The sequence below is a fragment of the Chroicocephalus ridibundus genome, chromosome Z, assembly GCF_963924245.1.
Source record: "Chroicocephalus ridibundus chromosome Z, bChrRid1.1, whole genome shotgun sequence".
In the NCBI taxonomy this organism is placed as follows: Eukaryota; Metazoa; Chordata; class Aves; order Charadriiformes; family Laridae; genus Chroicocephalus; species Chroicocephalus ridibundus.
Genome location: NC_086316.1, coordinates 14,290,931 through 14,318,209, shown reverse-complemented (window position 1 = coordinate 14,318,209; position 27,279 = coordinate 14,290,931). Strand labels below are relative to the sequence as shown.

At 36.6% G+C, this 27,279-nt stretch overlaps 1 protein-coding gene across 1 annotated transcript in view; it reads left to right on the top strand.

Annotated features, from left to right (window-relative positions):
• Positions 1–27,279, top strand: part of LINGO2 (leucine rich repeat and Ig domain containing 2) — a 546,343-nt gene that overhangs the window by 280,306 nt on the left and 238,758 nt on the right. Inside the window, exon 3 of the mRNA XM_063320456.1 lies at positions 12,433–12,516. The gene's annotated coding sequence lies outside the window, so the exon portion shown is untranslated. The remainder of the gene's footprint in view (positions 1–12,432; positions 12,517–27,279) is intronic.

Here is a 27,279-nt window from a genome sequence, read left to right as displayed (position 1 = left end):
ACCTATTGTAAACAAAAGGTCAAACCTTGTCCTTAAGTTTGATTACTGGGGCGTATACATTCAGTGACTGTTTTCCTTGGGGAGTGATAAAAATAATGGTACTGCCAAGCAGGTTACAGGAGTGAAGCCAGTAAGTTAAAAATATTAATGTAGAGGTTTATTGAATCAGACCTGTTTCCTGTTACCCAGATTTCTAAATATACAGGGAAACTGCACAGGGAGGAGGCTGTGGAAGTCCAAGCTGTATCTTATTTCTCTTGAATTTTAGAAAAAGCTTTATGGTTTCAGTTAGGCCATTATTATTAGCTAGAACTTTTACATAGAAAAACTAACCAGTTTCTATCCTGACCCTTGCAGTAGATTTTTAATATGATAAAATTGTTACACTCTGTGTTTTTAAAAGAACGTGATGAAATGGACTAGGGAAGTGATCATCCCCCTGCACTCAGCACTGGTGAGACCCCACCTCAAGTACTGGGTCCGGTTTTGGGCCCCTCACTACAAAAAAGACATCAAGGTGCTGGAGCATGTCTAGAGAAAGGCAATGAAGCTGGTGAGGGGTCTGGAGAACAAGTCTTATGCAGGGCAGCTGAGGGAGCTGGGATTGTTCAGCCTGGAGAAAAGGAGGCTGAGGGGAGACCTTATCACTGTCTACAAGTACGTGAAAGGAGGTGGTAGAGATGTGGGGACTGGTCTCTTCTTCCAGGTAACAGGCAATAGGACAAGAGGAGATGGCCTCAAGTTGCACCAGGGGAGGTTTAGATTAGATATTAGGAAAAATTTTTAGACTGAAAGGGTTATCAAGCCCTTTCCCAGGCTGCCCAGGGAAGTGGTTGAGGCACCATCCCTGGAGGTATTTAAAAGATGGGTAGATGCAGTGCTTAGCGATATGGTTTAGTGATGGTTTTTGTCACAGTTAGGTTGATGGTTGGACTCCATCATCTGAAAGATCCCTTCCAACCTAGCAATTTTATGATTCTATGATTCTAAATGCTGTGTTTTTTCCAGCACATTCTTTTCTTAATATTTTTTCATATATTGTCTTTCCCTCTTCTGTTTCTAGTACAGCTTAGTAGTTAAGTTCATTATTGATATTAAGAAATATATGTGATTGAGGTAATAAGGAATTGAAACATGGCGGTCACTCTAAATCATATTTAAACACTTAGAAAATAATTGTTAAGGTACGTGAAAAGTGCACTGAAACCCATATATTTTTTAGTCTCATTTTTCAGTCAGTAGTAGCTGCACAGAGTGTACAAGGTTAGTCTGAATTATTAGGGTATTTAATGTGATGTTTAAGTTATTGACATACATTTTATGTGATTTTATAATGTATTTATGAACCTTTGGATTGATTGTTTGGATCATTTTGATGACTAACCAAATTAGTAGGCCAACATGATTTTTAATGAATCCAGACTAATGGAGTAGATATTCATATATACCTTTCATATTAGCAGACAATAACCACATGCCATTTAAATATAAATTCATATAAATTACATCACAAATGCAAATCTGTTTTGTCATTACTGATGCAGGTCTGTGAAGCCCAACAGTACCGCAAATACTAACATTTTGCCTTTAAGTGTTCAAAAACATAAAATAAATGAAGCATGGCTATTGATTGTCTTTGGCTTACATTATCTTCACAGGAACTATTAAGGAGGCTTTTCTATCTTCCTTTCATGCCTCATTTTCTCATACTATCTAATGTAGAGCTTCACTTAAACTATAATGTGCTACTGTCTTGAAAGTGCATTTTTATGGCACTAAAAAGCTACAGTTGTGCATTATGGGCTTTTTACTGCTGTTTTTATTACTATGTTGCATTGTATAGAATAATAAAATTTTGTAGTGTGGGAGTTACTTGTTTAATTAATTTTTACTTTTAAATTATATTTTGTCCACTTTAAAAGCAACCTAGAATATTGACCTCAAAGAAGCAGATTGTCAACAATAGCTCTAGATTTCAATTTGTCACACGTAAGCCTGTGTATCAGTAAATTAGAACTATGGAACAGTCCACATTATTTACCTTTGTAGGTGTTACTAAAGTTTCAATACACAGCTTTTTTGGACTACAAATGAAAATGTTCCCTCTGTACTAGTGACACTTTATTTTGGTACTACTTTCAAATATAAGCATTCTGGTTGTCGAAAACTAATGTAGTGGTGAAAGTCTTGTGTCAAGGAGAGTAAAAGAAAATTTTAAAAAAATCATAAAAAAATATGAAAATTAGTTTAGGGTATTTAGGAAATATGTGCATGCACTAAAATAGTTGGTCAAAACTTACATGATGTAACATTCTGACTGTAGGAGGTAATAACTATTAACCTTTACAGAGTATTTTGAGGTAGTCTACAGACTATAAATTCTTGCTGAAGGCTCTGTAATTTATCATGCTCCCTAAGTACTTATCTAAAATGCCCTTTAGTGATGGATTCTGAAGTTTGTTACTGGTCACATGTAGGTTTTCACTAGAATTTGCAGAATATAATCTGAAGAACTCTGAAGAAGTTTTCGATGCAACATAGGATCTCTATATAAAAGAAAATTCTATAAACTGTTCAGAAATGAGAGATGAGGGATATTTGTAATTACAAATGAAATCGCTTTCCTCTATTTGGTTTCCTCTATCCGAGCACAGATTTTGTGTTCTTATGTAATGTACCAGTAAGCCTTCTTTCTATGTATGTCAAAAACCAAAAATCTCCACTGTTTGGTTACAAAGGAGAATCTCTAGGCAGCTCAGCAAGGCTTGAATTCTGAACCTGAGCCTTGAGATTTTTGTGGCACTTACCTCCTGGGGCGTTGTAAAATCCCTGTCTGTGCACCTTCCTGAGAGGATGAGGAATAAATCTTCAGTACTTCTGAGCCTTACCTGGAGCAATGTGATTTGCCTTGGATAAAGCTAGTTTTTAGGCATGCAGATTTCAGGCTGCTGAACTCAGAGCGTAAATCAGGGTCTCAGAAATTCAAGTGAGTTAGTTACCCAGGTCGCTGAACTAAGGAAGTCTCAAGTGCCTTCAAGGTAAAAAAGAAAAAAAAAAAAGAGCATGAGTGCTTAATTCGATAATACCAACAAAATTTTGTTGTACATATACTTTGTAAGATAAAGCAATGTGGCACTGGCACACATTTCTTTTCCCAGTTATTCTTTCTAATCATTTCATGTTTTACTTGCAAGGCCATAGACTTTTTGGGTAATGGTTACTTTCATATTGTAAACATTTAGATCCTAAATGCTGAATTTTGCCAGGTCTACCTAGTGTATGTGAATATGCATCACAGCCACATTCTTGGAGAAAAAATTCAAAGTTTTTGTTGCCACAGCAGAAGCTCCAAAACCCTGTCTTTGTAAAAAGCAGCTGTATGCACGTTCAGGCGTAACAGAATCATATATTTCAATTTTAGTCTCACAGGTTCTATTGTGGCTGAAACTATATTTAATTTTTTAGGTAGATTTTTATTACTAAGAAACATTAAATGGGTAGATACAAGTGCCCGAGACCCTGAGGCAGACTTCATTATAGCCAGGTCCTTCCTGACAGATTTGTGTCCAAGCTGCTAAATTTATTTAAGATAGAAGTCCAGTGGGAGTATCTGATACTGATAAAATGTCAGCTACACTGTGCATTGATCAGTATACTGTTAAATCTGAACAGTTTTTAAATTTAAAATCAAAACATTCCTAAATTCATTCATTAGCGATATGCTTAGTACTAGTGATTTGTTCTACACATTAAACACTGCCACTACATATACAAAACATACCCTAGAGTATGTACAGTGTCATAGGGATGATGCACTGTAGTCAGGGCTGATGGCTGGGTGCTCCTTAGTCATGGAGGTTGAGATGATCAGAAAGACTAGCCCAGATGAACCTGGAAGGTCCCAGAAGTTGCTTCCTTTGCTCAAAGAATTGGTGGGAGTTTTTATTTATTATTGAATAACTATGTTGATGTGCCATCAGCAAATTGCCAAGAGGCTGGAAACCAGGACAACACACCCTGCAGAGCCGTGACGGGCTGAAATTGCCAGGAGAATGAACTTTTCATTCAGGGAGTTCAAGCACCAGTATATGAAGGCGTGTATTTAGTGGTGATGCTTGCATTAGTTATCTTGTCATTAATAGGAAACATTAATCTTAAAATTTATTAAGATAACTTTTTACTAATCAGTTACACTTATGCTTATGTTTCAACAGTAGAGAGCCAAAAGTCTCAAAGTTTTACATCTCTACTCATTAGTCACCAACAGTTTGAATATAACAGTATTCTGATATTTATCTCCAGGATCCAGGATTCTTCTTTTCCTTTCAGATATGCTATTGTTTAGTTGATAAGATGAAATGAAGTGAACATCGGAAGAAGGGTGAAGGCCTTCAAGTGGAAAGAAGAAAAAAATGTTATGCTCAGGCTAGTACCTTTGATAGAGTCCTGAAGAGGAAACCTGACAAGTAAGAAGATAAGGATGATACAGAAGGATAAAGAAGCATAATCTTGAGCACTCCAAGTAGACAAAGGTTGGATTTTGAGCTTGACTAACATGATAGGAGAGTACAAGGTAGGAGAGTGCAGGACAGGAGATTATAAGAAAAGAACTGATAAATACGAGTGCATGGTTGGACATTAAGATAGACTTGAGCACAATTCAGAGTAATAGTGGAGGGAGTGAAAATAATCCACACTTGAAAGGCTATTTTTCATTACTGTAGTACCTGATGTGACAGATTGATATTGTATTCTTAATACTGTAATTATTATAATTAAAATAATTAGGAATCTAAGACAACAGCTCTATCTGAAATCATCTTTAGCTTTTGTAGTTCAAAGTGATTAGTTTATCATATTTCTCTGTACATGAAATGTAGGCATAACTGCTACCCTGACTGCAGCAACTAATATAAAGTAAGGAGTCTGCTCAGAAAATCATTGTTGCACGGCTTAAACTGGTTGAAGTCTAAGACATCCCTGAGGAAAGGCTTTTGCAAAAATGCTCTGGTATCTTTCAGAGTTGTCGTTGTGGGAAATATCAGAGAAGCAAACATGAAAAATAAAAACTGTAAATGTGAGGTAAGTTTATTTTGTGCAGTGGACTATTTGGCCGTATGATCTGTGAATGAGTAGAAATTTCTGCATCTCTCCCATTTACCTTTTCCCCGGGTGCAGAACAGTACCTACTCATGACTGCCTCCAGTGAGCACCCCACATTTCACCATGTCGGAGACTCAAAGAGAATTTTGCAGCATTTGCACTTTCCCTTAGAGTATTACTCAGTAAAGACGCTATCACTTAGGATAAGAATAATGCACTTGTTTAGTAAATGAGGAGTGTAAATAGGAGGCAGCCCCATCATGAGCAGGAAGGAGAGGGTCTGAAATTTTAAAAGGGCTGAGATAAGCCCTGATTTAACATTTTGTGAAATCATTTACAAAGACAGAACACATGTAAGATACAAGTGCATATTTTCATCTAACACTGATCAAACTAGAAAGGGCAGATTTAACATGGTAGCTTGCAGTTTTGGCATTACTAAGAACAATTCTAGTTTGTGGGTTTTGTTTTTTTTCTCCAGTCTCCCTAACCCAGTGCCAGCAACAATAGAAGTTTATAGTTGAGTTTAATACCACTTTTGTTGAGTGTGCAAGCTCCATAATGTAACATATTTTGTTAGATTTGTTATTTAATACAAGACTTCAATTGCACAGATTCACGCTGTATCTGTCTGGCTGTCACACCAATATCTTGTTGAGTGCCTGCTGCAATTTTTCAGATTCTTCATTTCTTTATTTATATTGGAATTGATTTAGTTTTATACAAAAGCTCTTTTCCAAATGCGTGATACACAAAAAAAACACTTTATCAACAGATAGTCTCTTGCCTTGCAGATGTGAGTTTCAAGAAGCATCCTTATGGTGTAAGAATGTAATCTATTATAGTGATAAAAGTTTCAAGGAGAAACAATCTTAATCCAAAGAAAAACATTTTTTATTAAATGTATCCAGCTGTCTGAAGATCCACTAGCATGTGTCCCTTTCAAATACTATCAATAAAGCCTATTTTTTCAGATACCTTTACTGCTCTTGTTTTCCACTCTCCAGAAACAAAAGTCCGAACAACTGATGCACTAATCCCATGGACAATTTTCTTGAAGCTTTCTTATTTCTAACAAGATTATTGTCATATCAAATAGCAGCTGGCTTTTTAGAACAAGAAATTATAGGTAAGGAGCCGCTGTATTTCTCAATTGAGAAATAATAAAAATACAGTTGCAGGTAATGCATAAAAACCTGATTTGCTGCGTATAGGAAATATTGCTTGTTTGACTATTTTCAAACATTAGGTTGGATCCTTCACTTGTACTCAAACAAATCATGGTTTATGATACCTAGCATCTGCAAGCCATCTGATTCTTATATTAAAAATTCAGTGGGTGCTTACCTGTGGTCAATTTACTAGAATAGTCAGTTTTCAAGACCAGTGCCCTTAGGATCTTTATTGCATCTTGTTCAAGTCATAACTTCGTTTGGCATTTCAGTTGCAGGTAGAGACAGCATCTTGTCCTTTCAGCTGAAATGTATACATGTGCACAGTGTCCTTTTAGAAAGTGTACCATCTGTATTTAATGTAATCAACATGATCTTTTCTGTTAGGTGAAAGAGTGTTCCATTTAATGCATACATTTTGACAAATCAATTATGGCATTTATTTTCAGCTGTTGGTAAGACTGGGGATGTCAGGCTGCAGATACATGCAGATCTGTTAACTGGTTAATAGCTTAATAGTATCTACTGGTGGTACCTGCTCTTTCTGCAGGTGCCATCTCATTTTCTCTGTGGCACGCAATTAAAATCAAGCATCAACGTTCTTTGATTACACTGAGAAAATACATTTGTCTAAAAATAGTCCCTTTGAAATGAATAGGTCCTGTTTTGGTGAGTAACAGATCGTACTGTGATCATTGTGATAGGATGTACTTGTATAGCAGCATAAAAGATAAAATCCTCAAATTTTCAAATTTTGCCTTCTGATTCAAATTATTATGATGTCCTGTCTTTTTGTCACATTGGTCAATGGTAAGGTATTTCTGAATTGTGAGCTGGGAAAGTACCTAAATTACTTAGCAAAAATGTGATTTTCACCATGAGAATCTCTTTATTTGCTCAGACCAGATGTTAAGCTCCGCAGTAGTCTGTTTCCAGTATTGCTAAGGGAAAGTGATGATACATATATAAAGTGAGCAACCTCTTGGTAAACCCCACTAGATTCCAGGACTGACAGTTTAAAGACCTGAGCTGAATGTCGCCAGTATGTGTAATAAATGCAGTTTAAACAGTCATAAGCATAGTCAGAAGAATACAGTGTCTGTATTTGGTCCTTGTTCATAAGCAGCTATCTTAGTTCTTAATCAGTCATATTTTTACATCTTTCTGAAAAAATCTGAAATATGATTTGCTATTGAGGATCTCTGCGGCTATGCTTTTTTCTCCAAAAAGAAAAGAAAAAAAAAAAAAGAAAAAAGAAAGTTCTTGTTGTGCCAGTATATACTCTTGTTCACCTAAGATACCAAAATCTCTATTCTGTATCTCACGAATGAAATCTGAGCTACAGTACTACACATATTTCTGGAACAATTGATTACAGGTCCTTTTAAGTAATTGCAGTTTATACTACTACTGCCTCTTAATTCTGCTGCCTTTTTTTGGCTCTGAGTTTATTTTTTGCTTTTATTTCATTACTTTCTGATCATACCATGGCTTTCCTCTGTCTGCCAAATTCCAGGAAATTTGGCAGGACAAATATCAGTAAAGAACTATAACGGTTAGTCTCTTTCTTCCCCTTCCACAGTGAGACACTAATATATGATTGATCCTACTCCAATGCCAATAAATGTGGAATGGAGCCAGAATTGAGCTTAATTCTTCTTGTCCCTGATTTTTCAGTATGAAACAGTACAGGATGCTAAGTAGACATTGATGTTCTGCAGATCCAGTTTAAATCCTTATCATAGGTAGCCCTGTATGCATAGACCCATTGTTGAATCTTTTGAGGTCCATCAGTATTTCAGAAAGAAATACCAAAGGTCTTGTTTGCCTCACTCCCCAGTCCTTAAAAACAAGTACAACAGTTACAAGAGTTTAAATGCATACAGTTTGTGTTCATTTGTGTTCTGACTCTGCAGTTGCGAAATTCATTTTTTACCTTCTTCCAAAGTAGAATTCTGTTTTCCAAATAGAATTCTTTTAATTAAAAAATAAACAATATAATTTTTTTAGCTGAAGATTACAGGTGACTTTCAGGACTGAAACAAGTTGAAGCTGTAAACTTCATAAGGTACATAAGGCCATCATTTATGTATACCAGGAAACTGAAAGTAGCCAGATGTTTAAGGGACAGTCAGTTTCAGTCTTGTCAGAAAATGTGATTTCATTACAGAGATTTATACTGAGAAAGTAAAATGGCTCAGAAAAAAGGTTGCATATCTCACAAAACAGGACTGAAATATTTAGTATTTCCGTTGAGGAACGGACACTCTTTTGATTTAATCCTGAGTTTACAAAGAAATGCCTGAAGTAACAGTAAAGCCCATGGCATCAAAGTCTCAGGTGGTTCTCAGTAATTGATACCAAAAACAACAACAGCAACAAAAAGTGGAATAGCATAAATTGATGTCTTTCTTTCTCTATCCTTTTCTTTCATCTCCTCTCAAATAGATCAGTTATATTGCCTTAAATTCAAAGAGGATGTCCATTACCAGTCTCTCAGTGATAATTCAGACCAGAAGGATTCTTGTACCTATTATTGTTGAACTTTCTTTCTGGCCAAGCGCTGCTCTCACCTTTTATGTGTCTGGGTTAAAAGTGAAGCCTTTGAAGAGGTTTTATTGTAATATGCACAGAATTAAGATGATATAAATTAAATTAGAAGTCGAAAGTTTGCCAATAAGGCTGCTGGGATATTTCAAGAATAGATCAATATGACTCTATCCTACTCCTCTCCTGAGGACTAGAACAGATCCAAGTCTCCAGGTCTCCAGTAGGAGGTAGCAATGCTACCTTGTCACCTGTACCAAATAGATAACATATCTATGCTGACTTCTGCCTGTTCCTGAGTTTCCTGTGAAGAATATAAAATCTGGGGAATACATTTTTTCCTTTTTTTTAGGTATGTAGGTAGTTAGTATTTGCCTCTTGAGGTCACCTTGACTGCCTCTTCATCTTCATTAATAGCTGAATTTAGCCTATGCTCCTTGGCTTTTGTCAAGTATTCTACAAAATATTTCAGAAGTCAAGTGGGTATTCTTACAGCCTTCCTCAATAATATGCTGTCTGTATATAATGCAGGTTAATATTAGAGTACCACTTAGCAGTGCACATCACACAACAGAATTCTTCATAATAAATTATCAGGAACATTATTTAAAATTGCATTCTGAAAAGAAAGTAGTTCATTGAACAGTGCGGAAATTGTCTAGTGTTCCTTATTTATAACAGTAATGGAACAGTCTCCAAAACTAGTAATAAAACAACAGAGAAATCATTCTCTTAGCCTTCATACTTTCTAAGTAGATATTAAAAATAGCCACTCTTAGAAAACATCAGTTTATTCATTGATCTTGCAAATATCATTCATTATAATAAGGATGAAGTGGCTATTTTTCTGGCTTTAAAAGTAGTTTGCAGGAAATCCTTTCTGTCATATAAATTTGGACTGGGGCAAATTTTACCTGAGTCATTGTATCAAGATACAGAAGCAGTAATGTCTAAAAATGGATGGATATCCAAAACATTTCACGTGCTGAATTGCAAGATTATGACTGTTGCCTCTTTCCTCCTTCATGTTTGAAAATGCATTAAATTAGAGATAGCAATAAGGTAAGAGACAAGCATATGAGTTAATTCTTCAGGAGTAATTCAAACCAAATAAATTGGGGTTAAGCTGCCTTTATAAATTTGTACAAACTAAGTGGAATTACTAAAATTATAGTTCTCGATTTCCTTTTTGAATTAAACGTATCGTGGAAATGTTTTTCGATACTTAGCTGAACCAATCCTTGGTCTGAATTCCCCTGCACATGAAGTGGAATGCTGGTCAAGAGACCTCCTCAGGTCCTGTCCAACCAGTTCTGTGACTCTGATTCTTCACAAAAAAATTCAAAAAGCCTGATACCATTGGTGCAGTTCTCTATGTCAATCATAATCCTCTGGCTTTAAAAAGCTGCAAGGCAACTGAATGTAAGAAACAGAGAGTCCTGTCATATAAGCAGTTGTCTTGACTGAGAGCTTAAGGACAGAAAATCATGAGCTAGATTTATTATTAATCATAGAAGGAAGCTTCGGAAGGATATAGGTGAGTTTTGTGATACCTACGTGAAGCCTCTCTCTTTTTTCAGCAAGTCTGCAATTTACAAGTGCACAGGTAAGAATGCACCTGGAGAAAAATGTAGCATTACTTATCCTGTGTTTATTCATTTTAATCTATGTGTAGATCTCAGCTTGTACAGTTTTCCTGGTGTTAAGCAAAAGAGTTTTGCAAAGCAAAGAAATCTTTCTCCCTGACTTTTCTAGCATTTTAAAATGAAAGTAATCCTAACTGATCTAAGCCTGTCCAGTTAATGTGATAAGCCAATGGCAGATTATTCCAGGAAAAAAACCATATAAGCTGAGATCTTAGTAAATGACTTATCAGTTTGGTACTAGTTGTTGGTGACCTATTCCAATTTTGTTCATCCTAGTGCCTCTCAAAATGAAACTGGTAGAGGTCGTTTCAAGTGGAGAACCCAAACCAGTCAATTTATTTTAAAAGAATTGTCCTGAAAATAAGTCATTATTTTCAGGCCAAACCCTGACCAAGGTAGAAACTATGGAAGTTTATTTTAATTTCCTGAATTAAATATCTAGAGCATTGGTTTCTCTCTTCTTACTTTTAACTTTAAGAATGATACTACAACTGATTATATAACAAAAAGGAAGAGGACTTTTAGTGAAGAACCATTATGTGGTGGATTGCAGCTCTCCAGTGCTGTTTCCTTTTAGTTAAAAAAAACCAACAAAACAAACATGCTTTTTAATTTTTTTTTTAATCACCACAAGGGTGTTATAGTGCTTTTTAGGTTCTACCCCAGGTAATACAAGCCTGCAATAACAGCAAGTAAACTTTGGAAAATAACTGAGACATAAAATGCACCATTTGAGAGGTGTGGTTGACATGCTGGAGGGACAGGATGCCATCCAAAGGGACCTGGACAAGCTCGAGAAGTGGGCCCATGTGAACCTCATGTTCAACAAGGCCAAGTGCAGGGTTCTGCATGTGGGGGTTAGGGCAACCCCCTGTATTAACACAGGCTGGGATATGAAGGGATTAAGAGCAGCTCTGCACAGAAGGACTTGGGGGTTACTGGTGGATGAAAAGCTGGACATGTCAGTGTGCGCTTACAGCCCAGAAAGCTGACCATATCCTGGGCTACATCAAAAGAATCGTGGCCAGCAGGCGGAGGGAGGTGATTCTGCCCCTCTACTTCGCTCTGATGAGACCCTATCTGGAGTACTGCATCCAGCTCTGGGGCACCCAACATAAGAAAGCCATGGACCTATTGGAGCAGGTCCAGAGAAAGGTCACGGAGATGATCAGGGAGCTGGAGCTCAGACAGGCTGAGAGAGTTGTTGAGCCTGGAGAAGAGAAGGCTCCAAGGAGACCTTTTTGCAGCCTTTCAATACTTAAAGGAGGCTTATAAGAAAGATGGCAACAAACTTTTGAGTAGGGCCTGTTGTGGTAGGAGAAGGGGTAATGGTTTTAAACTCAAAGAAGTAGATTTAGACTAGGAAGAAATTCTTTACTGTGTGGATGGTGAGACACTGGAACAAGTTCCTCAGAGAAGTGGCAGATCCTGAAAACATTCAAAGACAGGTTGGATAGGGCTCTGAGTAACATGATCTAGTGGAAGATGTCCCTGCTCATTGCAGTGGGGTTGAAGTGGATGATCTTTAAAGGTCCCTTCCAGTTCAAACTGTTCTATGATTCTATGATCTATCCTTGCTCTACCCTTACAATTCATATGAATTCATGTCAAGGTTTACCTCCTGCCATCTATGACTACAAAAGTTCTAAAACCTCCATATTACTTACTTAAATTCATAAATAGAGGGAAGCTGAGAAGTCATACTATGTAACTTTAACAGTTTACACTGAGCTCTTTCTTTTTTTTTTATAAGTGCTTAAGGTCCTATATGCTAAGGTCCTATATACTCAATCTCAAAATGTAAAAATAATGAGAGGACATGATTTATCACATTGCTCTACTGAAAGATTTCTCACCCAGTTACTGAAGTTATTCTATCTAAATATTTGAATATCATTGCCTTATTTTATTTGTTTCGTTTTGTTTTTAAATTATTTTTTTATTTTATTTTATTTTTGTATCAGGTTGATATGAAAATAAGCAGTCTGGATGAGGGAAGTAGTGGAAGACTATCACCACAAGTGTGAGCAATGAACAGTTTCAACCTGGTAAGTTTCTTTCTTGTTTTCACTGGTGATGGGTTTTACCACTGATGGTCTCATTTATGTTTGTAGTAACATCTCAGCTGATGTTGCTTTTTATTCTTGATGTTATATTTCTTTGTTAAATGTCATAAACTTTGCCTTCTGTGTTAGCAAAACACGAATACTCAGTATCTCATTATCTCTCTGAGATGCAGTTTTATCATGGATCCATGTATTTTCAGTCACCAGCCAATGAAGCTAGCACAGAAAATTATTTTCTAATCCTTTAAATATTAGTATAATATTAGCATTAGTATTTATTAGTATTAGTTTTAGTTTTAGTCTTAGTTTTAGTAAACGATACTCCCAAATTTTGCCCACTCTTGGCAGGACTAGATGTTTCAATGTCAAGAATTTTATGAGCTGAAGGGGCTGCTTTTAAAATGTTATTTTCTGCTTTATCTTATTGTTTTAAAATCCAGAAAAATACACTCATGAGTTTTAAAAATACTGTTCTAGGGGTTCAAATTGTATTTTTTAAAAGAACTACTTACTCCAGCCTTATTCTGAGAAATGTTTACTTCATGTGAGTTGACCTTTTTTTCCTCCCTAGAAGAAAGTCATTGCAATTTTAGCAGTGCTCTCTCTTTTCAGAGGAAAAGTACTTAGAAATGGTTAGGGACAATAGTCTCTAAGCCCCCAAAGGGAGTGGAGCCCTGCTATTTTTTATACGCTAGAATATCAGCCACACATACAACCTTTGGCTCATAAAGTGATGAAAAGTGGTACGATAGTTTTAGAAATTCAAAAAGAATTCAGATGAGCTGCAGCATTTAATAGAGTAACATGTTCAAATTTATGACCTAAAAATATTTAAAAACCCTGGTATTGGAGACATGGCACAGCATAAGGCTTTATGCCCAAAAAATGGATTTATAAAGATATCAAATTTATCAGCAAAGAAATATGTAATGAGTTGTAAACTTCCGTCAAGACTGGTCTTGTCTGATCTCCATTTTCATGTATATGTGTAACTATATTCACTTATATATCCCTGTGTATATATGGCTTGTGTTGTTAAGTGTATGATCTATATCTTTTATTTAAAGGAAACACAATAGTTTTCTGAGTTTGACTATGATGTCAGTACTGACAGTTCATCACTAGTGCTTCACCACTGTACTGACTTTGAAAGTATGTTGGATAATAATGAAGAAGTGAGAACCCGCCGCTCAAAAAATGAAGTTTACTGACTCTGTCTTGTGGTCACTGGCAGGTGGCAGAGATATCAAAAATGTTAACAGAGAAACACAGGGAATATAGCTTTGTGTCTCAGGAAGGATATTTCTTTTTCCGATAATATGAACTCACTTGGACTGTTGAGGTCTCCAAGCTGAATGGTAAGTCCTCTAGTATTGTAATACCTATGCTGACTCAAACCCACCTTCTGTCCTTAGAAACCCAGTCATTGTCACTTTCATTTTAGAAGCACCCCGAATCTTTTCTATGTGGCAAAAATCCCACATGCACTACATAAAGGTATTTACAGTTTGTCTCTTATAAATTTGTGAGGAAGATGCTAATTCTGGGAATTAGGAGGAATTCAGTTCTTGCACATAATGGAGGATGGTCTACTATGGGCTCCTGCAAAAGCTAATTTTTTCTTGGATACATTTGCTTTGGTCTGTTTCTGCACGTTTGGGAGTGCTTTTTCATCCAGAGTTTAGACTTGCCCTGGGACATGGCATTTTCTTGCCTTAACATCACCACTTCTTAGTCATGTTTTAGGTAGCACAAAAATATGGTGTTTTCCCTTCAGTGTTTTTGAATTGCCAGTTGTTCAGTCCTCCTTGAAGCTTCTTACTCTCCAGAAAGCGAAAATATATCTAGATGGTATCTTTGAAGGAAACACTTGTAATTCTGTTACGCAGAACTGATAATTTTCTATATATTTATCTGCATACCTCACTTCAGTGTACCTCTAGAATTTACCTTTCAGAATTATTTTGAGGACAGTTTTAAATATTTTAATCTTGAATTGCTTTAGTCTTCTGAAAACTTTGTGTCTTCTGCAGTTAGATGAGATGAGTGCTTTGGTAAAGAATAATAGTAGTATATCAGTCTTGATGTATCTGGCTTTCTGCTTTGATTCCCATTAGCTATAAGAAGATCTTTGTTTAGTTGATTGGTTTTTATCCATGAGGGTGATCAGATCCTGACGCAGATTGCCCAGAGACACTATGAGATCTCTGTCCTTCGAAATGTTCAAGAATAAATTCGGTGTGGTTGTTGTGAGCAGCTTTATCTGATTAGACTTGTTTTGAGAGGAGGGTTGGACTGGATGACCTCCAAAGGCTCCTTCCTTTCAAAATTATTCTGTGGATTTGTGATTCTATGGTTAGCATTGTGTCCAAGAAGTAGAAGAAAAGTCTTATCAACTATTTTGCTTAATTTCACTAATCACTTCAAGCAATTAGTTATGAGATTTTAACTAAACTGATATGAAATGCATATTCTCTTTCTTTTTCTAGTTACACATATTAGAATATCAATATCTTGGTGATTCTGAACAAGGAGCAGATACTGGACAGATAAATGTGCTTCCAGAGATGTTTTAGAAATTTGTAAAGACAAACATTTCCTTTAGACAATTGCACTCCCTTATTAATAAGTTAGAAATTCCTGGTTACCAACGGGTGCCAGTTGGATCTAATCGAGGTGGAAAGGTTTTGAGAGTAATTAGCTTTTTATAAGTTTTCAATTTGGAGGAGTTTCTCTGGTGGTGGGAGTGTCTAGAACTAGAGTGTAGAGGACTGTAATGCTAAGTCTGTCATGTATATTTATTAATGTTTTGTATGGTCTCTTTCTAGTGAACTAGTTACTGTGGATTTTCTTAAAATACTTGTGAGGTGATGTCATTCTGGCAAGTAAGCAATAAATGTTTCATTCGAACTCAGGAGTGGCAAACCCAAGCGCCTAATAAATTTCATTTTGTTAAAAGGTGATTGGTAGAGACTGAACTGCAGAAACTACTGAGGGGAAGGAAATTCAAGTTGTAATAGCTGTATTTGATTAAGATCTCTTTGTCTTCCCTTTGGAACAAGGAGCAAGGAAGAGAACTGTGGGGAAAAAGGAAACACGAAACAGAGGGAGCTTGCCAAAAGTCAAAGGAATTGCATCAGACTTAAATCTGACCAATTATTGTTTAAAGGAAACAAAGAGTAATTTGATTAAAGAGCTACCCCACACCCTTAAAGTGATTAAGTACTGAAAAGTACTAATCTTAAAATCACTACTGCTACTAAGTCATGGAACATGTAGAAAGTATTACTGATGACCATTTAAGCCCTTATTTTTAGCTACTTCAAAATATCATCTAATTTCTGCCACTTATCTTTTCAGTTCCTGCTTGTATGAATAAGCGTTAACTTTTTTTCCTGACCTTGATCTTCTTTTGGTATTTCTAAAGTAATAAGGAGTTCATTTGCAGCTGTAACAGTGATTTATAGACATTAGCTTTTTTGCTGGCAATGGGTTTTTAAGCATGCTAATTGGAATGAAAAAGTGATCTGGGGATACTGTATCAGTAAATACTATAATTAAGCATAGCATATTATTTATTTTTGTACTGTAAAAATTACTATCAGTTTCATGACCAACATTTCAAATGTATTCTAAGATTAAACATACCTAGAAAAAAATAGATTCCATCCTAAAATATAACTATGGTATTTTGACATACAAAAAAGTTATACGATATTATTCCAACAGGCAGTATTATTAAGATGAATTCTTGTCTATTTATTCCACATTCTACACTGAGAAAATAAAAGTAGTGAAGTTAGCTGGCTTCCCACAGGTACAGGCACAGTTTCATAAATAGCTTTTGCACAGGGAAGGAATCTGTCTTAGAAAGTGCTGTGCTGAGACAGGTTTTTATTTATACCTTGGCTCCTTTGTGTTGTTCTGGCTGGGAAGAGGTTCTGTTTAGTGTAAAGGGTTTTCCCAGAACCAAATGTTAATGTGATTCTTTTGAGTAATTTAGAATTGTACCCTGGCATCAGTTGTGATGAAGTGTAAATATGACTCAGATAAAAAAGCAGATAAGTCTATACTAACTATATTAATGTATTTTTTCAAAATCAGTTTCACAGAATCAGACAACTCCCTTCAGGTTCAAGATGTCCTTTTATTCCCAGATTGGTAAACAGAATGGTGTTTGATCTAACTCTGGAGTAAAGATGTTCATGGCAGTGTGTTATTTCAATTTAGCAGACACAAGACACTTCTGTTAGGATATTACACTTCTGCATATTAATTTGCAGAAGATATATCTCAGCTAGTATAGGTTATCAGTTGCAATGTGATCAGAGAAGCTAAGGCAATTTAGGTTAGCTATTCTCTGATCCCTTGTTTTAGTGTACATTTCTAGGGCTTTTTTCATATTTTCAGATGCTTTAAAAGTAGAACCAAGGAATCCCCTGATTTCTCAGATTCTTCATGTTTTCAGGTTTGTTTCTTCATATTCATTTTCTCTAGCTGTCTTTGAGTCATCTTTTTGGCAGAGAAATCGTTATAAAATCAGTGGGGGACAGGTTGCTATCTGATCTGCTAATTTAGTAGAGGGATGGAAAAGTGTTCTTGAGACGCTTTGCAAACAATAGGTGTGGGTGGGTGGAGCAGTCATGAAAGATGGAGAGAGCACAGGAGTTCAGAAAGTAGGGCAAGGGTTGTAGCAAGAGGAACTAAAACAGAATACAGCTGGAAAGAGAATGAAGACTAGACTGGTAAAAATGTTACAAAGGTGGTGAGAAAGGGAGAGAGAAAAGTCTGAAGTTAAACAGTGTGTGGTGTACCTTCAGTATGTGGTTACTCCTGCATATTCACATGCATTTAGCTGTGTATTAGTCCTACCATAAACATCTTAAATCTGAACATCTTAGAAGCAAGCAAATCACAAATTATGCTTGAGTTATTTAATAGCATTTTTCCATTCTCCTCTGCTTAAAATCACATCCAGAACTACAATGACAACTGTCCAACTTGTGCTGAAGCCGTAACTTACTAAAAAAGTCATGTCAGCCTTCTCTTCCTTGATGTCATAAGAACTGTATGATTCTTTTCCCATCGTAAAAGAATTTTAGTTTTGGGACACCATGCAGATGTTTTGTTATTAAGTTTTAACCATGTCAATTCTTGGCTTCTTTGCTCAACTGGTGCCCCTTTTTGGTGCAAGATTGTGTAATGTTCACATGAGAGGACGGTCAGCTAGATGTCCTTGGACTTTCATTAGACCATAGAACAGTGGAGGAGGTAATCTCAAGCATTAACAGTTCAGAACTATAGAGGTCACAATCTTATGTCAAAACTCCACTTAACTTTTCAGTTTGTGCACTGTTCCTAGTCAGTTTTACTATTCTTTCAGCTCCATCTGAAGGGAGAAGAGGTTAATAAATTCTCTGAGCCCTTCTTGTTGATCTCTTCCTGCAAATGAAGCCTTAATTAAAGCTCTGTGAAAACAGGTCTGATTCAGGGAAACTCTTGTTTTACTTTTAAGAATTTCTCTGTATTTTGCAGGGATGGGTTTAAACTTTCTTATATTATTCATACGCTTCACCATATTGTTGAATTTCATCCAATCTTCAACTGGTTTGGAGAAGTTATAACTCTTTAGTTAAGTTCTGATGAGCATTTCCGTGTGATGCATGAAGAGAAGAATGCCCCGTAAAGCTAACAGTGTCCCAGCTTTGTGTTCTTTACTTTTTATAAAGCAGATTTCTAAGTAGAAAACTTTCTGTTGTGTGAAATTGCAAAACATTTTTGCTATCTATTCTGATATCTTTATTACTATTTGCTGCTTTATTACCTTTTATAATAAAACAAGAACAGCAGAACCTTGCCAACTAGCTATTCAGTACTGGGAAAGGAAGCATGTCTTGACCTATGCAGCAGTAAGCTAGGGTCCACAATCATGTCTGGACTTAACAAGTGTGTAAATGTACCTCGTCTGTAAATTTGAGTTTATTATTGATTATATTTTACCATTGTTGGGACTGAACACACAGACATAATTGCTTTATGCTTCAATGATGTTTAAATACTAATACCAAATAAAAATTTTTGAAAAAGACTACGCCGTATAGACTTTATGTAATTGTGGGACAATGCCTCACTCATGCTAGTAGAAATCATTTGTATATAGAAAGAAAAAAAAAGTCCTGAGAGAACTTTATATTGCAAAATATTTTTACATTTGAGGCCTAGGATATGCGCTGCATTGTCTATAAACTTGAGTTTAAGGGTGATGTACTGTTCTTTTAGAAGAGTAGGTTTATCAGTTCATAAATACGTGCTACAACAACTTTCCCAACAGATTTCTCCCTACCTAGAGGAAATCCTGAAAAACACTGCTCCAAATTGGTAATTATGGTCCTCTTTGTAATTTGCCTTGTAAAATATTCTTGTTGAAATATGCTTTGTTGTACCCTGCTTAGATAGTTAATTCTTTTCAAAGAGAATGCTTAACTGAGTTATGTTATTAATCAAAATCTGTGCCTCCAGCAACCATTCCTACAAGAAAATAAAATAAAATGTAGAAAATGTACAAAGGAAAATAAAGCTGTAATACCAAAACTGTACACAATGCTGATCCTTTTGATTCTACCTGACAGAAAAAGGGTTTCTTCTTAGCACTAATGCATAAATTAGCTCTCTGGATGGCAAGATGGCAATATTGAAGGCAATCGCTGACAACTGTGAAGATTTAACGTGCTTAATTTATCAGTAGGTTGAGATTATTATTCAATAGTCCTATATATTAAAACATTTTAATTAAAGTAACTTTCTAGTTTGCTGCCTCGTGACCTGATGCTAGATCTGATTTATTCTTTGTGGAGGAGGCATTAAGCACTTCTCACCTTGTAATATATTTGCACAGAGAAAAGGAATATTTTCCATCTTGATGACAAACAATTCATCTCACCATTACTGGCCAAAGTATTACCTTCACGAGTCAATGTTTTCCAATGATACTGCATGAAAAAGCAGAACCGCTGGCACAATACAATATTTTTTGTCTAAGCTATATGTAATCAAAGAATAAAATGGAGAAATTTGGCTCCGGGACACATAAGAGGGGTGGCTTGGATGAAGCACTCTAAGTGGTATCTTCAGTATTGGTTTAATGAGGAATTTCTATGAGGTTCTTCTTTTTGTTTTATAGTCAGCAAGGGGTGGCAGGTATTTTTTCTGTTATGATAAAAAATATTCCAACAACCCTGGAAATGCTTTTAATAGCAAAAATATTTTTGTCCTGGTCCTTGACCCTCCCTTCTAAATAAAGCCCACAGTGCTTTGTTTACATTGAACTGGCCCCATAACATACTATAAAGGAAAACTAAACTTAGAGCAAGAGCAAGAAACATTTGTTGGCAATCCGTATGAATAACGAGCATGAAAATCATTGAAGTTAAAGGGCTACTGCATAAATGGAAACAAAAGTGAAGAATCCTCTCATGAGGGGGCAGAAGCCATATATCTGTGTGCACAAGGGAATCCTGCAAGAAGGAAAGGAGAGTACACTCTCAGGTACCCCCTCACCTCTTTGGGCATTCAACTTATACCACATGGTACTTCTGCTTAATTAATGAAGCACTTTCCACTACAAGGGCAGTCTGAGAAGATGCAGATATACGTGAGGACTGTTTTCAGCAAGTGTCAGTTTCCTGAAGTCCCTTACGCTACTGTCCCCCTCAGTGCTTCTGTCAGGTAGCAGGTAAGCATTCCGCAGATTATCTGAGCCATTTTAAGCATTCCAAATTAACTGTATTAAAAATGACAGTTGTGAGCTCTTCTCTTTCGTCTCCTTTCACTTCTTCTTATCACCTAATCTTCCTTCTCTACCTCTGTGGATCTTGGCTCAAGACACTGAGCCTTATTCCTGCTGCTTCTTTTAGAGACATTCCAAGTAAACTTGCATTTTTCTTCTCTTCACGTAACTTTTTTTTTTTTTTTTAGATTTAGTACACTCTCTTGCCAGACGCTCTTTCCTTTCTAATGGACCATATCATAATCAAAATTACAAATCTGCTACACCTAAAAGCAAAAGAATTCATTTGGTTAATGCAGGACTAGGCAGATAATGTGTAATAATTATGGCTGATGTGTCACAAGAGGCAATAAATATGGATAGTAAGACATACAACAGACATTTCCAGTAATGTGAAAGCCACTGAATATATTCCTTCTATCTCTTCTAGTTTGTTTCGGTATGTAAATTTATCCTTTTAAGGCTATGCAGCTGTTGTCAGATTAAAAATTTATCTGCAGCCTACCAAGATATAGCAGAATTTTCTAGCAGCAAACTTCACAGAGAGGAAACAAATAGAATTAATAAAATCAGAATATTCATTGGAAATAATATACCACTCCATATGAATCTACAGATGTCTAAAGCATATACAAACATACCTACATTCATGGATGCACGCATATTTGCTTTTGTGAAGGACCAGCTGCTCTCCAGGGTGATGATGTGTCTTTAGGAAGCTGATCAGAGTCCATTTCTTCTCTGCCCATTGATTGACGGAAAAGTATCAAGCAAAATAAAGGAGGTTTGCTTCTAATTATGCATTATTATGAATTTCAAATCCAAAGTTAGAATTGTATCTGAAGTAAATGGGTGAAATCCTTTGAGAGTTTTTCACCAGCATGTAATTTCGTTAAAATTCATTAAATCACAGTAGAGGAAAAAGAAAGAAAGAAAAAAAGCAACTCCAGGGAGGGTCGCTCCTTTTAGCAATTTTTTTCCTCCTTTGAATTACACACTTCAAATATTTTTCAAAGTTTTTCTGTCTTCTCTTCTGTGATGGTTTGTATTGCCATTTCATAGTAGTGCAATACAGTTGGATCTAAAATTTCAATCAAAATATTCTCAAGCTCTGAAGAGATACAAATGTAGCTTTGTATCTTATCTCTGCACTCTACTGAATGTATTTTAGTTGTGTTTAAAATAATGTATTTGTATGGCTGTAAAACATTGAAGGATTGGTGCATATTAAATATTTGGTGCACTATCAAAATTAAATCCTCTGGATCTTGGTGTGTCAATGCATTAACATTTAACTGCAAGAGTTCAGTAGCTTCACAGAGTTTTTTGTCTTTATTTTCTTATTATTGCACTGCTGGTATGTTCAGAGAACAGTGAAATTTGAAGAAGTTCTATGTAATCTTACAGTTGTTATTTTCTACATTTTATTTTTTGTTTTTGTACCAAATTATAATTCCCCTGGAACCCAAGACTGGTGCCTGAGTCATGATGCTAATAGCAATTAACACGGACTCTGTGATGTGCAGGTAACTCAACCATTCTCTAATACTCCATCTTCTAGAAAGAGAAAAGTTTTGAAATAAGTAGTCAGTGAGTGTGGTGGTGCAACCCTCCCCCGCCTCAGCCCCTTTAGGCCACTTGCTACTTGGCGTGATTTCCGCCCCACCTGGCCCACATAATAATACAAGGGACCAGAAGAGAGTAAGAGAGTTGGGGTTGTTCAGCCTGGAGAAGAGAAGGCTCCGGGGAGACCTTGTAGCAGCCTTCCAGTACTTAAAGGGGGCCTACAGGAAAGATGGGGAGGGACTCTTGATCAGGGAGTGTAGTGATAGGATGAGGGGTAACAGATTTAAACTGAAAGAGGCATTTAGATTTAGATTAGATATTAGGAAGTTCTTTACTGTGAGGGTGGTGAGACACTGTATTAGGTTGCCCAGGGAAGTTGTAGATGCCCCATCCCTGGAAGTGTTCAAGACCAGGCTGGATGGGGCTTTGAGCAACCTGGTCTAGTGGGAGGTGTCCCTGCCCATGGCAGGGGCATTGGAACTAGATGATCTTTAAGGTCCCTTCCAACCCAAACCATTCTGTGATTCTATGATTCTATGATTCTATAATGGTCTAACATGAAAGAAAGAAAAGGTGGAGAGCAACAGACCAGAACATAGGTCCCTGGTCCTCATGGCTCCTACCATTTGAAGATAATAACTATAATCGACAAACTTGCTGAGGGTGCACTTGATCCCACTGTCTATATCATTGATGAAGATATAAACCAGCACCGATCGCAGTACGGATCCCTGAGGGACACCACTTGTCACCCCTCTCTATCTGGACATCGAGCCATTGACCACTACCCTCTGGATGCGACCATCCAGCCAGTTCCTTATCCACCAAACTGTCCACCCATCAAATCCGTATCTCTCCAACTTAGAGAGAAAGATGTTGTGGGGGACCATGTCAAAGGCCTTGCAGAAGTCCAGATAGATGATATCCGTTGCTCTTCCCTTGTCCACTGATGCAGTCACTCCTTTGTAGAAAGCCACCAGCTTGGTCAGGCAGGACTTGCCCCTGGTGGAGCCATGCTGGCTGTCTCGAATCACCTCCATGTCTTCCACGTGCCTTAGCATACCTTCTAGGAGGATCTGTTCCATGATCTTCCCAGGCACAGAGGTGAGGCTGACAGGGCGGTAGTTCCCAGCGTCCTCCTTTCTACCCTTTTTAAAAATGGGTGCGATGTTTCCCTTTTTCCAGTCACCAGGGACTGCACCTAACTGCCATGACTGTTCAAATATCATAGTAAAGAGCCTTTGAGCTCTTCTGGATTGCAGTGGGCTGTGTGCAGTATGTGCCACTGAGTTGGGATGCCACTCAGGCAGACATTTTGAGAGTTGGAAGGTCAGAGCAAGTCAACCCCTCTCGAGTCTCAATTTTCTCCCATTGAGGAATGCCAATCCATTGTGAATATTTAAACTCAGCAAAGAGGAAATTTTAACCATAAGCTTGCCTCTCTTAAATCAACCTCTCCACTTACATGTTCATGGTATACACATTAGCTTTATGGGTGTGGGTGTTCTTCCATTTGTGTGTGCACATGTAGGAGTTAAAAGGGGTACCCACTGGCTCATTAGAGTCATGCAGTAACCTTTGATCTCAATTTATAGACTGGTGTGTGGGGGGGCATATATGCTTTGCTTATATGTATATGCATTAATTTGAGATCTGTGCTTTTGTTTATATGTATATGTATTGATTTAGAACACCATATAGTAAGTTACTGTGAATCTTGCCATCTTCGAATCTGTAATTAAGTCGCGGTTCATTTATTGTTTTAAATCACTTTGTAAACCTCTAAACCAGTTAATGATTAAGTGCTGCTAAAATTCAACCTCTTGATCTACCTCAAATCATTAACAAATTTTGAATCACTGCTAAATCATAACCATGTCAAATATTTCCATCTGCGACAGTGAGTCTTTTGACAAAGTCCTCTTTGGCTGCAGATTTAAGAAGTTTTTCATTTGCTACAGTGGAGAAAAAGTGGCTTACATCTTCGGAATTGTCTTAAAAAGATCATCTTAAAAGGGTGACCAAGGAAAAACAGGTTTTTTGCTTGTTTGTTTCTTTGTTTTGGAAAGTCATTGAAGTTTGGCAAATAGTAAGCTCAGCTCCTGTACTCCTTAGCATGCTACTTCTTTAAACTGAAGTGAGGTTGTTGAATGGGATCACCAGCTAAATTGGTTAAAGCTCCAGAGATAGTTGCTTCATTTGCTGAGTCAAGCAATGAAATTGTGAAAATTCATGTGAACAGCTTGGGAACAAGCATAAATTTTGTTTTATCATGCTGCAAATATTGGGGTACCCATGCTCAGTGTGTTTTTTGGTATAAGCTGGAGAAGGTTAAAATTGTCTTATCACTAACCAGAGTACACCAGAAAAAAAAAAAAAAGAAAGAAAACAACCCACGTGCCAGCTTTTTGGCACTATGAATGTTTAAGAAACATTTATTTGGAAATAACATGACTCTGTTGTTCTTTCACGAGATAGAGCAGCTCTATTGGTCATCTAGGATGAAATATTATGATGTTTGGTTTAATCAGTGTTCTAGCACTGATTAAGAATTGTTATAGTTAGAGATTGGCAGAAAATAACAGGCTGGCATAGGAAAGTTTAAGTCAGGTAGAAAAGATGACAATTTTGTCTTCTTCTTCCCCAATGAAAAACACGGTATTTTTTACAAAAATATTTTTAAAGGTTTTTTTTTTTTGTCAGAAAAGCATTTCAGCAGTCCCTTTCTGATTAACATTATTTATAACACTGTCTTAGATGAGAAGACAGCAGTTGCACACTCTTGTCTTTTCTTTCTGTAGGGTTAATGTCTATAAATTGTTGAGTCTACAATTCTGAAACTGCATGAAGTATTGTGAGCTTTAAATCTCACATCCCAAATGGCACAAAAGCAATAGTGAAGCCCAGGCAGAATGTCTCCCACATCCATGGCAATTTATTACAAAATTTGGCAAAAATATTTTGACAAAACCCTTACTGACTCTTAAGTGCTGATTTCACATTCTCAGAGTGCTTTGCAGAAATTTCTCGAATTCTCATAGTAAAATGCAGAAACATTTTGTCATCTCCAATGTTTATTTGAAGTGATAGACTACAGAGTATGCCATTTGTTATTAATCACAGGTATATTTCTCCTTTGGCATTCTGGCCAGTTTCTTTTTCAGGATTTATGGAAGGTCAACAAATAGCAATTAACTTTTCAAATGGGGCCACTTAGGAGGATACCAATATCTAAAATTAGACCTATAAGTTAAGAACTCTTGCCTCAAAACGTCAATGCTTGGCTTTCCCTTGCTGCTGCTAATGTTATTAATAAACCTCAAGGCCCCAAGCTCTCTTCTCTTTTATAGTTTCTCTTCTTCTCCCCTGTGAAAAGTGTGTTCCAGATGAATCCTCTTGCCTTATCAAGGCTATACCCACTGCATTCCTTCTTTATTATAACAGACTGCAGTGCAACTTCTGTAATTGCTAGAGACATTTAGGCAGCAGGGCTTAAAATTATATGTGTGGAAGCAAAGTCTTATGACAATGTTCTACCTGTTCTCTTGTTACAGCTTTATGGCTGCAGTACTTTTAAATCAGGGCCACGTTTGCTGGTGAAGTTGTTTTTTAAAGTTTCTTTCAGTTTTTCTTTGCAGTGATTTTTTGATGATTGATTAATACTGTTATTGTATGCTGCCCTAACCTCTCATTTCTGTAGGAAATGAGTGAGTTAGGTCAGAAGTAAAAAGTATGTTTGCAAGTGTTTTTGATTTTGGTTGTTTTGTGTGTGGTGTTTTTTTCTGATTAGGACTCTTTTTTTGTATGCCTGTCTCAGCTTGTCCATCAGCTCTTAGTCTGAGATGTGTTTCATTCTTTAGAGGTATCATTTTAAATAAAAAAAAAAAAACCCTCACATTGAATGTGGAGGATGTGTAGTTAAGCTGTGATCCTATAAGTGGCCTTTCTGCCCTCGAACTAATTAGTTCTTTCAAGTTCAAATTGTGGGTTTTTTTCTGCACTAATAGTTTCTGTATTTTAAACAGAGAAGGAAATACAGCTTATAACTGCAGGTGTTTTCATTTACGAAAGTGTGATTGTTCTGAAAGGCACTAACCTTCTAAATGGTAGACATAGTCAAGCCAAAGTCAGCTTCAGTTATCTGCAGTAGTCAATTGTGGAAATTAAAATAATCTCAATTAAATTCAAACACCAGGATCCCCATGTCTTAAAAGTGCAATTAATATGCTTAAAATGTATCTTATAACAGCATTTTTCTATTATACACCCATGATTTTTGTGACTCTAAGTGTAGTGAATATAAGGATAGACTCAAGTTCTGAAAGCACTTAAACTATTCTTCATTAGTTCTAAAGCTGTAATCACATTAGTGTATGTGAGCTCGTTTATTGTGAATGGATTTGAGCTGTCATGAAATCAATCACGGTTAACCTGAGCTGAAAAAGATTATAGGTGCTACTCTTGAGCAATAACAGCATAAATTGCAATACATAGATTTCTAAATTGACAAGTTCCCTTTTCTAAATGCAAAAAACCCTGGGATTAAGGTACAATAATGGCATATAGCAAGTATAGGATGCCTCAAAAAATTCACAATATTTTACTAAGAATAAGAATTTTTTACTTACCTTTTTCTTTGACAAAATTTAGCATGAGAAACCAGGATAGTCATCCGAATAAGCACCAAATTAATTTGAATTAGTTGTAAATATTTTTTTCGCTTAGTTTTCAGAGAATATTCTGGGTCTATGTATTCTTCACTAGGGAAGAGTTCTTTAACTCGATTCTTCAATGTTTAGACAACCTCAGTACTGAGAATGTGGGTGAACAGGCTTTATTTTGAAAAGAATTAAGGCTAAGGCTTTTTTAACCTCATGGTCTCATTGAAAAACTTGGAAGGCTCTTTTTGTTTGTTTCCCGGTGTGTTTACCTAGGCCCAGTGCAAAGGTAAAGTGGATTGCAAGGCAGCCCCTCACAGTCTGGTCACAGAGTGCTCCACAGGTCCTCTTTCAACTGGCTCTGCTTGTAGTACCCTGGCAGTTTTTTCCTCATAGTCATTTTTTTCTGCCTCTAAGGTGACAGAAGTTCTCCTCAGAAAAAAAAAAAATTACCCTGGAGACTTACCTTGCTTGGATTCTGTTCTGTCCTTAAGAAAGGGCTTTTGCTTGTGCATCACCAACAAAAGCTTGAAATCAATATTTGTATAGTATTACATTCTGATAGATACCAAGTACCCTAATTACAAGCCAATTAAAGTCCATTAGATCAGGTAATAACTGAAGTCAGAGGGATCATCTGCATTTCTGAGTATCATCTGAACCTGAGTATTTTTAAGGACTTCCTGTATGTGTCTCCAGATATGAATACCGTGAGGTTTCATTTTTGTCAATGAA